The following is a 16,588-nucleotide window of genomic DNA, read 5'->3' on the forward strand; positions in this document are numbered from 1 at the left end:
AGGTATAGCAGTAGAGCAGTAGATGTAGTGTATATGGATTTCAGCAAGGCATTTCATAAGGTAACCCATGTAAGGCTTATTGAGAAAGTAAGGAAGCATGGGAGGCAATTGGACATTGCTTTGTAGATCCAGAACTGGCTTGCCCACTGAAGGCAAAGAGTGGTTGTAGCTGGGTCATATTCTGTAGGGAGGTCGGTGACCAGTGGAGTGCCTCAGGGACCCTTACTCTTTGTGATTTTTGTAAATGACCTGGATCAGGAAGTGGAGGGATGGGTTAGTAAGTTTACTGATAACACAAAGGTTGGATGTTTTGTGGATAGCGTGGATGGCTGTCAGAGTTTACAGCGGAACATTGATAGGATGCAGAACAGGGCTGAGAAGTGGCAGATGGAGTTCAGCCCAGGTAAGTGTGAAATGGTTCATTTTGGTAGGTCAAATATGATGGCAGTGAAAATATCGGGACTGAGATGAGGGGAAATGTCTCCGAGGGTGGTGAATGTCTGTAAATCCCCACCACAGAGGGCGGTGATGACTCGGTGATCGTCCTCACATAAAACAGAGGCTGGCAGATACGTGGAGACCCAAGGGATCGAGAAAATGAGGATCGGCAGAAGCATGTGGCTGAGATGGGAGAGTAGCCTCCATCTTACTGATGGTTAGAGGGGCCGAATGGCCTCCTCCTGTTGTTTCTCACTTAATGTTTCAGTGTTCCTGTCCAGTGAGGCCAGAGAAATGTGAATAGAAATGAGTGTTTATAAACATAGACTGATTTAAATGACAAACACCAGGAAATCTGCAGATGCTGGAAATTTACGCAACACACACAAAATGCCGGTGGAACGCAGCAGGTTAGGCAGCATCTATAGGGAGAAGCGCTGTCCACGTTTCGGAACGGTTCAGGACTGTCGAAGGGTCTCGGCCCGAAGCGTCGACAGTGCTTCTCCCTATAGATGCTGCCTGACCTGCTGCGTGCCACCAGCATTTTGTGAGTGTTGACGGATTTAAAAGAAACCTGCTCATTTTCTGTGTGGGTCTGAATTGTGTGTCGGGATGGGAAGTGAATCAAAACTATAACTCTGAGAACTCTGTGACCTGGGGCTGGAGGGACAGGGATCGGGGAAGATATCGAGGGAAAATCTAAATACGTATGGAAATGATATAGGGAAATAATGAAATAATTTGGGAAATGCGGCAGTGGGTAGGGCAGTATGTGAAGGGCGAGGAACAGTCACCGGTCACATGGGAGACCCTCCAGCGTCACGTGATCATGTTTTACTGCAGATAGGCAGCATTTGCGGGGTTGTTTCCGTGGCCCCGCCCACCGCCTGTGCCGCATGAAGCACAGTGCGCATGCTCACATGCCCGAGCAAGGCAGTGATGTTTTTTTCGTTCTTTGTGGAAGTGGGTCAGCGGTGGGTCCGGTTTCGGGATCGGGATCCGGAGGGGGTCCTCGCCCCCTTGGACGGCGAGCCGGAGACGGATTATTCTCTGCGGGGCAACACCAACAATTTCCCTTCGGTGAGTATTGAAGCCGGTCCCGAGCGGGGAGGTCTGACGTTGAGCAGTGACTTAACTTTCCCGAACTCAAACAAAAGAAAATCTGCAGTTGCTGGAAATTCGAGCAACGCGCACAAAATGCTGGAGGAACTCAGCAGTCCGGGCAGAATCTAGGGGAAGAATACAGTCGACATTACCGGCCGAAACCCTTCGGCAGGACTGGAGAATAAAAGATGGGGGTGGGGAGGGAAGAGAGAAACACAGGGTGATCGGTGAAACCTGAAGGGGGAGGGGATGAACTTTCCCGAACTGGCGGCCTCGCCTCGCTTCCTTCACAGAATCTGCCGGGGTCGGTCCGGGTTGTGAGACCTTCACACCGAACCGTCTGAGATGAGCCGCCGTTCAGCCCCTGGTGTTCTGGTCCTATTAGCAGGATGAAGTAAAACTTATTTCTGTATTGTTACTGACAGAGAATTGTATAATTTGTGTTCCGTGTGTTATCTGAATGTACTCGCCTGTGATGCTGCCACAAGTCAGTGTTTCTCTGTACCTGTACCTTCCCGTACTTGTGCACTTGGCAATAAATTCAACAGGACCTGAGAAATCTCAGTGATATTTGATTAGTGATGATCATCTTGGCAGCTCGGTAGGTCGAATGTACACTGTTAAATGCAAAACCCTGAACAGTGTTAATGATCAGAGGGATCTTAGACTCCAAGTTCATCGCTCCCTGAAAGAGACTGCAGAGATTGATCGGGTGGTTAAGAAGGCAAATGGCATGGTTGTCTTTAGATAGATAGATAGATACTTTATTCATCCCCATGGGGAAATTCAATCTTTTTTCCAATGTCCCATACACTTGTTGTAGCAAAACTAATTACATACAATACTTAACTCAGTAAAAATATGATATGCATCTAAATCACTATCTCAAAAAGCATTAATAATAGCTTTTAAAAAGTTCTTAAGTCCTGCCGGTTGAATTGTAAAGCCTAATGGCATTGGGGAGTATTGACCTCTTCATCCTGTCTGAGGAGCATTGCATCGATAGTAACCTGTCGCTGAAACTGCTTCTCTGTCTCTGGATGGTTCTATGTAGAGGATGTTCAGGGTTTTCCATAATTGACCGTAGCCTACTCAGCGCCCTTCGCTCAGCTACCGATGTTAAACTCTCCAGTACTTTGCCCACGACAGAGCCCGCCTTCCTTACCAGCTTATTAAGACGTGAGGCGTCCCTCTTCTTAATGCTTCCTCCCCAACACGCCACCACAAAGAAGAGGGCGCTCTCAACAACTGACCTATAGAACATCTTCAGCATCTCACTGCAGACATTGAATGACGCCAACCTTCTAAGGAAGTACAGTCGACTCTGTGCCTTCCTGCACAAGGCATCTGTGTTGGCAGTCCAGTCTAGCTTCTCGTCTAACTGTACTCCCAGATACTTGTAGGTCTTAACCTGCTCCACACATTCTCCATTAATGATCACTGGCTCCATATGAGGCCTAGATCTCCTAAAGTTATTAGTTGAAGCATTGAGTTCAAAAGTCGGGAATTTGCGTTGCAGCTTTATAAAACTAATTCGACCACATCTAGAGTGTTTCACACAGTTCTGGTCGCTCCCATTTTCGGACGGATGTCGGGGCTTTGGAGAGGGCGCAGAAGAGGTTTACCAGGATATTGCCTGGATTAGAGGGCCTGAGCTATAACAGGAGGTTGGACAAACTTGTGTTGTTTTTCTGGAGCTGTGCCGGCTGGGGCGAGACTGGATAGACGTTTATAAGATTACCAGAGGATTAGAAGCCATGTCTCAGAAAGGCAGCGTCCATTATCAAGGACCTCCAGCACCCAGGGCATGTGGTTTTCTCAATGTTACCAGCAGGTAAGGAGGTACAGAAGTCTGAACGCTCACACTCAGTGATTCAGGAACAGATTCTTCCCCTCTGCCATCCGATTGCTAAATGGATATTGCACCCTTGAACACTACCTCACATTTAAAATATATAGTATTTCTGTTTGTTGCACGATTTTTAATTTATTCACAGTGTTACGTACCCCGTAACTGGGTGTCTGACCAGCAGAGAAAGAAGAATCCGTTGGAGTCTGGTGGTACCAAACTAAAGGTGTTTATTAGTAAACTACACAATACACTATCAAAATTGCAAATATACATATAAAACAAGTTAGCAGTAATAAACCTAAAAGTGTAGGAATAATAATAATCAATAATAAACTAGCTCTATCGATGTCTAGGGGTAAATGAATTGTCATAGGAAAGTATAGAGTTCAGTTCATAAATGCTGAGGTGGTTATGGCTGTTGTATTGAAATCGTTGGAGAGAGAGTGAGAGCGAGCGAGATGTAACAGCAACAGCTGCGGCAGGCAAACCTTTTGTGGCTTTCTTAATCCATCATATTGTTATGGCCATTCAGTTATGACCCCTCCCTCCTTCAGCTAGACCATTCTTCTGTGGTGGACTCATCACTCTGGCATGAGTGGACATACACACAAGTCCCCACTGGCCCTGCTGTAACACTGTGAGCTTTACTGACCGATCTCCTGGTTCGGTCTCCGAAGGTGGTGTCTGAAGGGTGTCTCTCCAGACCTGCCTTTTATCCCCACTCACGGGGTCTCAGCTATCCATCAACTCTGAATGACCGTGTCCATCAAATCAGGCCACTACTGCTATCTCCTGAGGAATGTTAAGGAGCAAAGTGAAGTCCTTTGTGATATGGTGCAACTCAAACTACCTGCGTCTCAATATCACCAAGACCAAGGAGATGGTGGTGGACTTTAGGAGATCTAGGCCTCATATGGAGCCAGTGATCATTAATGGAGAATGTGTGGAGCAGGTTAAGACCTACAAGTATCTGGGAGTACAGTTAGATGAGAAGCTAGACTGGACTGCCAACATAGATGCCTTGTGCAGGAAGGCACAGAGTCGACTGTACTTCCTTAGAAGGTTGGCGTCATTCAATGTCTGTAGTGAGATGCTGAAGATGTTCTATAGGTCAGTTGTGGAGAGCGCCCTCTTCTTTGTGGTGGCGTGTTGGGGAGGAAGCATTAAGAATAGGGACACCTCACGTCTTAATAAGCTGGTAAGGAAGGCGGGCTCTGTTGTGGGCAAAATACTGGAGAGTTTAACATCGGTAGCTGAGCGAAGGGCGCTGAGTAGGCTACGGTCAATTATGGAAAACTCTGAACATCCTCTACATAGCACCATCCAGAGACAGAGAAACAGTTTCAGCGACAGGTTACTATCGATGCAATGCTCCTCAGACAGGATGAAGAGGTCAATACTCCCCAATGCCATTAGGCTTTACAATTCAACCGCCAGGACTTAAGAACTTTTTAAAAGCTATTATTAATGCTTTTTGAGATAGTGATTTAGATGCATATCATATTTTTTTACTGAGTTAAGTATTGTATGTAATTAGTTTTGCTACAACAAGTGTATGGGACATTGGAAAAAAGTTGAATTTCCCCATGGGGATGAATAAAGTATCTATCTATCTATCTATCTATCTATCTATCTATCTATCTATCTATCTATCTATCTATCTATCTATCTATCTATCTATCTATCTATCTATCTATCTATCTATCTCTATCTTGTAGTGGAAGGTAAATAATCCAGGAAGAGTCATAATACAGTAAATCAACAGTCTCTCTCCCCCTCTTATCTGTAGCAGATGTTCTTGCCTGGGCTTTATCTCTCTCTTTCATGAGCAGCATAACAACAGCAATAGTTCGTAGTTCTCAGGAGGGCGGTTGGGAATGGTTAACTCTGCACCCCATTGTCCATCAGGTCTGTTCATCACTCACAACAACAGAAACATAGAAAACCTACAGCACAATACAAGCCCTTCGGCCCACTAAGTTGTGCCAACATGTCCCTACCTTCGGAATTACTATGGTTACCCATAGCCCTCTATTTTTCTAAGCTAGTTTTTCTTTATTTTTCTCCAGTGTCTCCAGGTACCTATCCAAAAGACACTATCATACCCACCTCCACCACCGTTGCTGGTAGCCAATTCCACACACTCACCACTCTCTGAATAAAAAACTTATCCCTATCATTTCCTCTGCAGCTACACACGAGCACCTTAAACCTGTGCTGTCTTGTCATAACCATTTCAGACCTGGGAAAAAGTCTCTGACTATCCACACGATCAATGCCTCTCACCATCTTATACACCTCTATCAGGTCACCTCTCATCCTCCGTTGCTCCAAGTAGAAAAGGCCGAGTTCACTCAAACAATTTTAAAAAAGCATGCTCCCCAAACCAGGCAACATCTGTGTAAATCTCTGCAACCTTTCTATGGTTTCCACATGCTTCATGTAGTGAAGCAACCAGATTGAGCAAATTAGGGTGTGACCAGCATCAGATATAGCTGCAACATTACCTCTCGGCTCCTAAATTTAATCCCGCGATTGAGGAAGGTCAATGCACCGTATGCCTTCTTAACCACAGAGTCAACCTGCGTAGCAGCTTTGAGTGTCCTATGGACTGGGAACCCAAGATCCCTCTGATCCTCCACACTGCCAAGAGTCTTACCATTAATACTATATTCTGCCATCATGTTTGACCTAACAAAATGAACCACTTCACACTTATGCTGGTTGAACTCCATTTGCCACTTCTTAGCTCATTTTTGCATCCTATCGATGTCCCGCTGAAACCTCTGACAGCTCTCTACCCTATCCACAACTCCCCCAACCTTTGTGTCATCAGCAAATTTACTAACCCATCCCTCGACTTCCTCATCCAGGTCATTCATAAAAATCATGAAGAGTAAGGGCCCCAGATATATGTATACTGTAATTGATTTAGTTATTTTTATTATTTTAATTAGGGTTTTTTTGTTCTATATTATGTATTGCATTGAACTGCTGCTGCACAGTTAACAAATTTTCTGACACACGCCATTCATAATAAACCTGATTGTGATTCTGAGTGGACTGATGATACATTTTTCCTGGGGCTTGAAATGTCTGATACATTTCAGGTGAGAGGAGATCTGAGCAGCAGGTTTGCTTCTTTCCACAGAGTGGTGGGAGACCCCACTGGTCACATGATCACATTTGCCCCTCCCATTTAACAACAGATGGGCAGCATCTGCCCATCTGTTTCTGAGGCACTCACTTCGCGCATGCTCTCTGTCTCCGGCTGGGCGGTGTTTTCATTTCCGCTCAGTGCTGAAGTACTTCATCTGTGGGATTGGGAAAGGGTCCTCATCTTCTGGGTGGGGGAGCCAGGGATCTGGATCACTGTCTGCGGGCCGAAGATATTGCGTTCCCATTGTTGAGTATTGAGACCAGTCCCGAGCAGCGAGATCCATTGTTGGCCGTGAGCCCTGAACTGATCACTAATTACTCATTTATTTTCCGATTATCTGGGCTTGTCAAAAATGTGTGGACTTCACTTAACCTGCATTGAACGATTCAAACCAGGAGCCCAGGCTGTCTATTTCCGCAAAGTTGAAATGGAAGTCCCGCCAATAGGTCATGTGAGGCTGTGTGCCGCAGATCTGCCCCGCCCTCTGCTTTGTGACGCAAGATCACATAGTGTGATTTTCGCCACTGTGTTCATTAACTTCCCTGAACTCGCCTCGTTTCCTGAGGCTCCTCACATTTGTCCTGGAGCTTTCTGGCTGTTGTGTCTTCTCCCGGAGTGGGGTGGGTGAGAAAGGAGAACGTTCCAGGTTGTGGGGATCTTTGATTTCACTGCCTGCTTTACCGAGGGACTGGGAAGTCTAGGGGGGAGAGTGGTTTCTGTGATGTGCACATGGCCAAGTGGTTAAGCAATCTGAAGGTCATGAGTTTGAGCCTCAGGCCAGACAGTGCGTTGTATCCTTGAGCATGGCACTTAACCACACAATGCTCCTGCACATTTATAGCCCAGATGGATCAAATCACCTAATCCTGTTCCTGTGTCTTATGTATTACCATGACAGAATGATGGCTCCTTCTTATCCCATATTGTTTTGTGATGTGTGAGGGACAATAAAAGATTGTTCACTGAGATTATTATATTTGGCTTCAACGTTTAAATTTCAGTGAGTTTTGTTCTTAGTAACATTAAGCAGAAATGTTTGGTTCTCCTTTTCATTGTTAATGTGCTTCATTATCTCTCTGGTTAATGTTAGGCCTGCAGTGAGAGGTTTATTGGAAGAAAAACCCCAACTGCAAGCAAACCATGGCTAAAGATGTGGGAATAGCAACAAGTGAACTAGCCCGAGGACTGAGAGCATCAACTGGAGAGAACACCTCTGAATCAGCTGACTTGGAGTTCCCAGTGAGTCAGTGAGGAGGAAGTTTGGTGAGTCTCATTTACTCAAACACTGGTCCTTTATGCATTACATACCTGTACAATAGAAGGTGGGAAATAGTTGGTGAGACTGAATGTGCCCAGAAGAACCATTTATGCCTCTGTCAGATACAGTTGCAATCACTGCAGGTCTGGTAATGTGCTTCCAGCAGCCCAGCCCTTTAAAATCACTTGCATTTTGTGGAAGTCGGATCTGGATAAAATGGTGGAAATCGGGCAGAATCTCAAGTTGCTGGAGATCTGCATTAAAAACTGAAAATGAAGTCATCGTGACAAAATGTTTTTAACCTGAATTGTAAATATTGTTCCTCTCCCCACAGGTGTTCCTTACATGCTGAGCAGTTTGGTAATTCCAATTTCTTTTTATTACATTCACTCTGGATTGGTTTATGTTTCCTGAAATGTACCGGTTTTAATATGGACATGGAAATGGCTCACTCTGTGATAGTAGAACAGTAAAGTAACCACAACTTTCCCCTGCAAATTACCCTGGTACCAATTAGTTTGTTATTCCTAGAAATGTGTTCAGTACAGTTGCTGCGAACAAGGTTTACAAAAATAATCTCAGGAATGTTCGGCGTTATGTATGAGGAGCATTTGATGGCTCTGGACCTGTGCTCAATGGAGTTCAGAGGGACGGTGGGGGTGGTGGGGGATGTTTGGTTAAGTAAACGTACCAACTGCTGAAAAGCCTGGATACAGTGGACATGGAGAGGATGTTTCCATTAGACTGTGATCTGACAGCACAGTCTCGGAATAAAGAAGCTTCCCTTTAAAACTGAGAGGAGAAGAATTTTTTGGCCAGAAGATGTCTGATCTGTGGAATTTGTTGCCACAGAGGCTGGTTGAAGCTGCCATTTGTGTATATTTATGACAGCGATTAACATATTCCTGATTGCTGAGTAGCTCAGGGTTACAGGAGGAAGGCAGGAATATGGTATTGGAATGAAAATCAGCTGTGGTTAAATCGTGGGGCAGACCAGATGGATCGAATCATCTAATTCTGTTCCTGACTGAATGATGGCTCCTCCTTATCCCGTATTATTTTGTGATGTGTGAATGACAATAAAAAAATGTTTACTGAGATCATTATATCAGCCTTCAACGTTTTGTTCTTAGTAACATTAACCAGAAATGTTTGGTTCTCCTTTTTATTGTTATTGTGCTTCATTATCTCTCTGGTTAAAGTTAGACCTGCGGTGAGAGGTTTATTGGAAGAAAAAGCCCAACTAGAAGCAAACCACGGCTGAAGACGAGGGAACAGCAACAAGTGAAACAGCCTGAGGACTGAAAGCATTAACTGGAGAGAACAGCTCTGCCTCAAGAGACTCGGAGATTCCATTTATTCAGTCAGGAGAAAGTTTGGTGAGTCTCATTTACTCAAACTCTGATCCTTTAGACATTACATACCTGTATACGGGAAGGTGGGATATAGTTGGAGCGAGACTGAATGTGCCCAGAAGAACCATTTATGCCTCTGTCAGACCCAGTTGCAATCACTCCAGGTCTGGTAATGAGCTTCCAGCTTCCAGCCCTTTAAAACCACTCCTATTCTGTGGAAGTCGAATCTGGAGAGAGTCACTCAGAGACTGTATAAGTACAAATGCTTTGTTCCAAGCACCTGAGGCTTACTCAGTTGGTCACTCAGACAGGCACAGTCGATGACTGTCCCCACCCAATCCACTAACTGACTAACAATTCCCCTTACACCACAGATATATCCATCCAGATACTCCCCACGCAACACAGGCTGGAGCCAAAGATATTTACTACATGACCCGCCCCTATAGACAAGTTACAGAACAGTCATAATGGCTTCCAGACACAGAACAGACTGAAGCTGTCCTATCTCTTCGCATGAGTGCACATGGAGATAAGCATCCTGAAACCCTAGCTAGCTACCTTCAAGAAGAAACATGGCTCAGCATGGCTTAGCACATCTGTTGATCATCAGCAGTTTCTTTCAGAAAAACAGGCTGCTATTGTTTAATGAAGTGTTAACCCTTTTACATACTTTATCATTCCATCTTTTAGATCATTACATGATCAACAAAGCAGTAACTTTTTACAGAGAAAGCAACTGAGTACAGCTTTGACTTCTCAGTGGGTAATGACAGTGTACAACAGTAATTATAACAAAGATATGTACAACTATTAGGCCATAATGCAGTATCATGCCCCACATATTACCAAACAGGCCTTCAAGATCACCGTTTCGATCCTTCGGTGAACCTGTGTAAATCCTGCCCTACTTTCTTGATGCTGTCAATCTCCTTTGCGGTGTGCTCGAAGAGGGATGTAATGTTAGCAGATTCATCAGGGATATAGGTTCAACATTCTGTGTCAATAATAGCACAGGTTCCCCCTTTCTCAGCTAGGATAAAATCTAAAGCCATACAATTCTGTAGGACTGTTTGTCATATTGCAATAATTTCAGTGGATATTTCTGTTACTTGGGCCTGTGATTCTGTCAGGGCCCCTGCAGTATTGTGGCCAGCTCCTCAAGTGCTGTATCCAAATTGATCATCTCTCATGAATTCCCGGCTACTCCATAGGAGAGAAAAGTAATCATCCAAAATCAATCAGTCTCAGTTGTTCCTCTCGGCTGCTGGGCACCTGCAAGTATGGCCAGGATGCATGTTTCCCAGGACAGGAAGTTCCGTTTGGTGGGGGCCTGAGACACCTTTCCTCAAAACACTGACAGCCACAGTCATCTCTGACTGGACCACAGGTCCTCATCTCACTTCCCCGGATGTTATTTGAGAAAGCCCAGGCTGAGAGTTCCTCACTCTGGTTGAGCGGGATTACTGAATTGGAACCATAGTTTTACCATGCTGTGGAATTTCAGCACAAACCCAGCAGGCCCCTAGTTCTACCTGTTTGGTATAGGTATGACAGAAAGACGGAAATGTGTTAACATGGGGGCCCCCGGATGCTGGGGTGAGCCCTCGCAAAGACATAAACAAGAACACCACTAGCAACCAATACATTTTCCATTAGTCCGAGAGAGACCTTCTACTCAGTTCCTTCAGTAACATGTTTGGCGCCTAATGATGTATCCACCGAGATTGCCCCTTCAGTTTCACACCCATGTGAGTGGTCGGCAACACCTAATATGGTCCTCTCCACCGAGGTCCAAGATTCCCTTAATCCCAGTTCTTCATCAGGAAAAAAAATCCCAGGTTCCATGGTGGGATAGTCACTCCTCTCTGTGGAATAGTTCTCTTCCTTGTAAGCCTGTCATACCTGTGAATGTATACTTGGAAAATTTTGGTTAGTTGGCATATATATTTCCCCATGTCTTCCCCTCGGGTATGAATATCCAATTTTGCTGGTAGACTTTCTGGGAGCAATGGTACACAAGGTCTTAGTCCCCAGGGTGTCTTCATGGGCCATCCAGAAATGATTTCAGCTGGTGACAACCCTGTTTTCCCCTGTGGGGTAACCCTCATGTGGAACTGGGTAACGGTAGGACCATCAACCAAGTGAGTCCAGTCTCCACTGTTAGTCTGGCCAGTTTACTCTTCAGAGTGCCATTGGCTCTCTCCACTGTGCCAGCGGCCCGTGGGTGGTGTACACAGTGGAATTGTTGCTTGATAGCTAGTTCGTTACGTACGCCTTTGTTTACTTTCATCACGAAGTGTGGGTCATTGTCAGAGCTCAGCATCTCTGCCAGGCCGTACCTGGGAAGTATTTCCCGTAATAATACCTTCACAACAGTCATAACAGTATTATTGGTAGTTGGAACAGCTTCAACCCATCTACTAAACACATCTATAATATCTAAGCAGTATCTATAGCAATGTACTCTAGGCAATTCAATAAAATCAACTTGTAGACAAAAAAATGTCCACCTGGAAAGGGAGTCATACCCGATGTGCAGGGTACAGGTTACCAACCATTCCCTCCTTTCCCAGGTGTGTACAATTATGTATCTAATCGACCAATATTGGTAAAAACTCTGTAGGAACACAAATCTGTCCCACTGGGGTGATCCAAAAAGCTAGGTCAGGGTCTTTGGCACCCCATCTGGGACCACAGTTTTCACTCCTCCTCAGAGGTGTCCCCCTGAGAAGAACAAAACTCGAGGTAGCTGTAGAGTGGTGAGTAAGTTGTTTACAAAGGTGGCATTACTAATGGGGTGGCCAGAGGAAGTCAGGAATCCCCATGTTCCCAGAGAGCCCCATAGTCATGTACAATTCCAAATGCATAACGGGAGTCTGTGTAAATGTTCCCACTTTAGTCTGTTGCTAGGATACAGGCATGAGTCAGAACAAACAGCTCAGCCTTCTGGGCGGAGACAGCTGCTTCAAAAGAGGCCTGCTCAATTACTTCACTGTCCGTCACTATCGCATCGTTTTCCTGCTGGACCCACAAAAGAGCTTCCATCCTCAGAAAACGTTGCCTCGGGATTGAGGGGATATTGCTAAATGGATGGGAGAGTCTGACCTTCTTTTGTGGTGATCCAGACAGGGGGCAGTTGGTGCGACAGACTTCTTGGCCTGAAATTGCACAGAGATGGGGTACAGCGTCTTAGGATCGGTCAATATTAAAAGGTTGTCTTACCAGATATCTCGTCTTCACCTCAGACTCCCTCCCGTATTGGACTAGACCCACGGCCAAGTCTTGCCAGTCTCCCTCGGTGCTGGAGACTTGTTTCGTTAGGGTGTAGGCCAGGAACCCTGGGCTCTTTGGCTTAAACCCAGTGTAAACCCTAATGGTGGTATGAGGAACTACCAGTTCTGTCTGTCGCCAAAGGAAATCTGGAAATTCGGCCAGTAATGCAATACCGTCTCATCCTTTAACCTGTCTAATCACCGTGACTGGGAACTTCTGTCCGTCGAGGGGTGCATAATATTGGCTTTCCTCTGTGGCGCACTCTGTAGGGTCAAAGCACAGAGTCACTTGAGGGTCGGCTGCTGGCATAAGGAGTGGAGTCCAAATTAAGTGCCCTCCACTTGGGGGTCGGAAACTGGGGAAGCTGTCGGTTGGTCACCTGTCAAGGGTGACAGCATTGTCTGTGCAAAGAATCTCGATTTCCAACAGACAGAGCAAGTCTCTCCATGCTAGATTACACCCCCTGTCTGGTGGTGACTGTAAATGAAACCTCACACTGGCTCCCCTGGAAATCCACCTGCAGTGGCTGGGTATGTGAATACGTACGTTCCATGCCTTCAAACCCTGACAGAGTGATTATAACGTCTGATAGCTGGAATCCCTTTTCCGATACTATTTCCTGATCGAGAGTGGTCGTGGTTGCCCTCATATCAATCATAAACGGAACTGGATTTCCAGCAACTTGCAATATTACATTGGGCTCTTCCTGAGGGTTGGCACTCATGGTTGGAATCATCTTCTTGTCAATTTCTAAACGGGTAGTTGTCCCCCACCTGTCCCTTGGTAGGTTTTTGCTCCCATTTCTGTTCCTCAGATATAGCCCGCTCGCGTCCTTCTTCCCGCTGAGCATATTCACCTTTAATATTAGTTCCCTTTGGGGTTGATCGAGATTCGAAAGTTGGGTCCTAATGATATGTCAAAGCTCGTCGCATTTGATTTCGGTCATTGTCAGGCCAATCCATGTTATTTGTTTTAATCATGTTGGCTAAATTAGTTGGTAAGCATTGGAGCAGTAGGGCATTGAACTGGGGGGACAGATTCCCATCATTAAAGTCTTGGTCTCCTGTGAAGGTGCCGTAGCAGGCCACAAATCGCTCTCAATAGTCTGGTCCCGTCTCCCCAGGCTTAGGTTTGCATTCAGGTACTTTAGTGATGTTTACAGGTTGCTGGAGAGCCCTTTACAAAGCTTGAATGATCTGGTCTGTCTGTTCATTCTCATTTTGTTTTCCCACCTGTAACTCCTGATAGGTTTCGTATCTCAATTCTGCCTTCCATTTCCGCCCCTCATCAGCTGAGAGAATCATGCAGGAGAGACCGAATAAATCTTGCGGAGTCGCATTAAACATTTGTATAGTACTGTGGACACACTGAGCAAACTGTGCTGTTTTTCCTTTCTATCTGGGGCCTGATTCATGATCATTATCATTTCTTGAGGCTTCCAGGGTGCATACACAGGAATCACTGAGGGCTGTCCCTCCTGCTAGTCCTAGGGGGAGCGTTTGCTACTGCTGTTCAGGAGGATTTAAACTAATGTGGCAGGGGAATGTGCAGAGAGACAGAAGGGGGCAAAATGAGAGTAGAAGCAAAAAGTAGTGAGGTGAAAAGTAAAACTGGCAGGCAGTCAAATCCAGGGCAAAAATCAAAAAGGGCCACTTTTCAACATAATTGTATAAGGGCTAAGAGTGTTGTGAAAACAAGCCTGAAGGCTTTGTGTGTCAATGCAAGGAGCATTCATAACAAGGTGGATGAATTGAATGTGCAGATAGTTATTAATGAATATGATATAGTTGGAATCACAGAGACATGGCTCCAGGGTGACCAAGGATGGGAGCTCAACATCCAGGGATATTCAATATTCAGGAGGGATAGACAGGAAAGAAAAGGAGGTGGGATAGCGTTGCTGGTTAGAGAAGAGATTAATGCAATAGAAAGGAAGTACATTAGCCTGGAGGATGTGCAATCGATATGGGTAGAGCTGCGTAACACTAAGGGGCATAAAACACTGGTGGGATTTGTGTACAGGCCACCTAACAGTAGTAGTGAAGTTGGGGATGGCATTAAACAGGAAATTAGAAATGCGTGCAAAAAAGGAACAGCAGTTATAATGGGTGATTTCAATCTACATATAGATTGGGTGAACCGAATTGGTAAGGGTGCTGAGGAAGAGGATTTCTTAGAATGTGTGCAGGATGGTTTTCTGAACCAACATGTCGAGGAACCAACTAGAGAGCAGGCCATTCTAGACTGGGTATTGAGCAATGAGGAAGGGTTAATTAGCTATCTTGTCATGCGAGGCCCCTTGTGTAAGAGTGACCATAATATGGTGGAATTCTTCATTAAGATGGAGAGTGACATAGTTAATTGAGAACCAAATGTTCTGAACTTAAAGAAGGGCAACTTTGAAGATATGAGACGTGAATTAGCTAAGACAGACTGGCAAATGATATTTAAAGGGTTGACGGTGGATAGAAACATAGACACATAGAAAATAGGTGCAGGAGTAGGCCATTCGGCCCTTCGAGTCTGCACTGCCATTCAGTATGATCATGGCTGATCATCCAACTCAGAACCCTGTACCTGCATTCTCTCCATACCCCCGATCCTTTTAGCCACAAGGGCCATATCTAACTCCCTCTTAAATATAGCCAATGAACCGGCCTCAACTGTTTCCGGTGGCAGAGAATTCCACAGATTCTCCACTCTCTGTGTGAAGAAGTTTTTCCTCATCTCAGTCCTAAAAGTCTTCCCCTTTATCCTTAAACTGTGACCCCTCGTTCTGGACTCCCCCAACATCAGAAACAATCTTCCTGCATCTTGACTGTCCAATCCCTTTAGAATTTTATACGTTTCAATAAGATCCCCCATCAATCTTCTAAATTCCAATGAGTATAAACCTAGTCGATCCAGCCTTTCTTCATATGAAAGTCCTGCCATCCCAGGAATCAGTCTGGTGAACCTTCTTTGTACTCCCTCTATGGCAAGAATGTCTTTCCTCAGATTAGGGGACCAAAACTGCACACAATATTCTAGGTGTGGTCTCACCAAGGCCTTGTACAACTGCAGTAGAACCTCCCTGCTCCTGTACTCAAATCCTTTTGCTATGAATGCTAGCATACCTTTTGCCTTTTTCACTGCCTGCTGTACCTGCATGCCTCCCTTCAATGACTGGTGTATAATGACACCCAGGTCTTGATGTAGAACCCCTTTTCCTAATCGGCCACCGTTCAGATAATAATCTGTTTTCCTTTTCTTGCAACCAAAATGGATAACCTTACATTTATCCACATTAAATTGCATCTGCCATGAATTTGCCCACTCACCTAACCTATCCAAGTCACCCTACATCCTCTTAGCATCCTCCTCACAGCTAACACCGCCGCCCAGCTTCATGTCATCCGCAAACTTGGAGATGCTGCATTTAATTCCCTCATCTAAATCATTAATATATATTGTAAACAACTGGGGTCCCAGCAATGAGCCTTGTGGTACCCCACTAGTCACTGCCTTCCATTCTGAAAAGGTCCCGTTTACTCCCACTCTTTGCTTCCTGTCTGCCAACCAATTCTCTATCCACATCAATACCATACCCCCAATACCGTGTGCTTTAAGTTTACACACTAATCTCCTGTGTGGGACCTTGTCAAAAGCCTTTTGAAAATCTAAATATACCACATCTACTGGCTCTCCCCTATCCACTCTACTAGTTTCATCTTCAAAAAATTCTATAAGATTCGTCAGACATGACTTTCCTTTCACTACTCCATGCTGACTTTGTCCGATGATTTCACCTCTTTCCAAATGTGCTGTTATCACATCTTTGATAACCGACTCTAGCAATTTCCCCACCACCGACGACAGACTAACCGGTCTATAATTCCCCGGTTTTTCTCCTCCTTTTTTAAAAAACGGGGTTACATTAGCCACCCTCCAATCCTCAGGAACTATTCCAGAATCTAAGGAGTTTTGAAAAATTATCACTAATGCATCCACTATTTCTTGGGCTACTCTGGGATGCAGACCATCTGGCCCTGGGGATTTATCTGCCTTTAATCCCTTCAATTTACCTAACACCACTTCCCTACTAACATGTATTACCCTCAGTTCCTCCATCTCACTAGACCCTCAGTCCCTTACTATTTCCGGAG

At 45.1% G+C, this 16,588-nt stretch overlaps 1 protein-coding gene across 3 annotated transcripts in view; it reads left to right on the forward strand.

Moving 5' to 3' along the window:
* Nucleotides 1–1,385: 1,385 nt before the first annotated feature.
* The window catches only part of LOC140723443 (uncharacterized), a 32,342-nt gene continuing 17,139 nt past the window's right edge, over nt 1,386–16,588 (forward strand). For 2 of the 3 annotated variants that reach the window (XR_012097901.1, XM_073038018.1), the window contains exons 1-3: nt 1,386–1,518; nt 7,645–7,817; nt 9,015–9,191. The gene's annotated coding sequence lies outside the window, so the exon portion shown is untranslated. The remainder of the gene's footprint in view (nt 1,519–7,644; nt 7,818–9,014; nt 9,192–16,588) is intronic. The other variant, XM_073038019.1, reaches the window with a different exon arrangement.

This window comes from Hemitrygon akajei, unplaced genomic scaffold (assembly GCF_048418815.1).
Source record: "Hemitrygon akajei unplaced genomic scaffold, sHemAka1.3 Scf000113, whole genome shotgun sequence".
Classification (NCBI taxonomy): Eukaryota; Metazoa; Chordata; class Chondrichthyes; order Myliobatiformes; family Dasyatidae; genus Hemitrygon; species Hemitrygon akajei.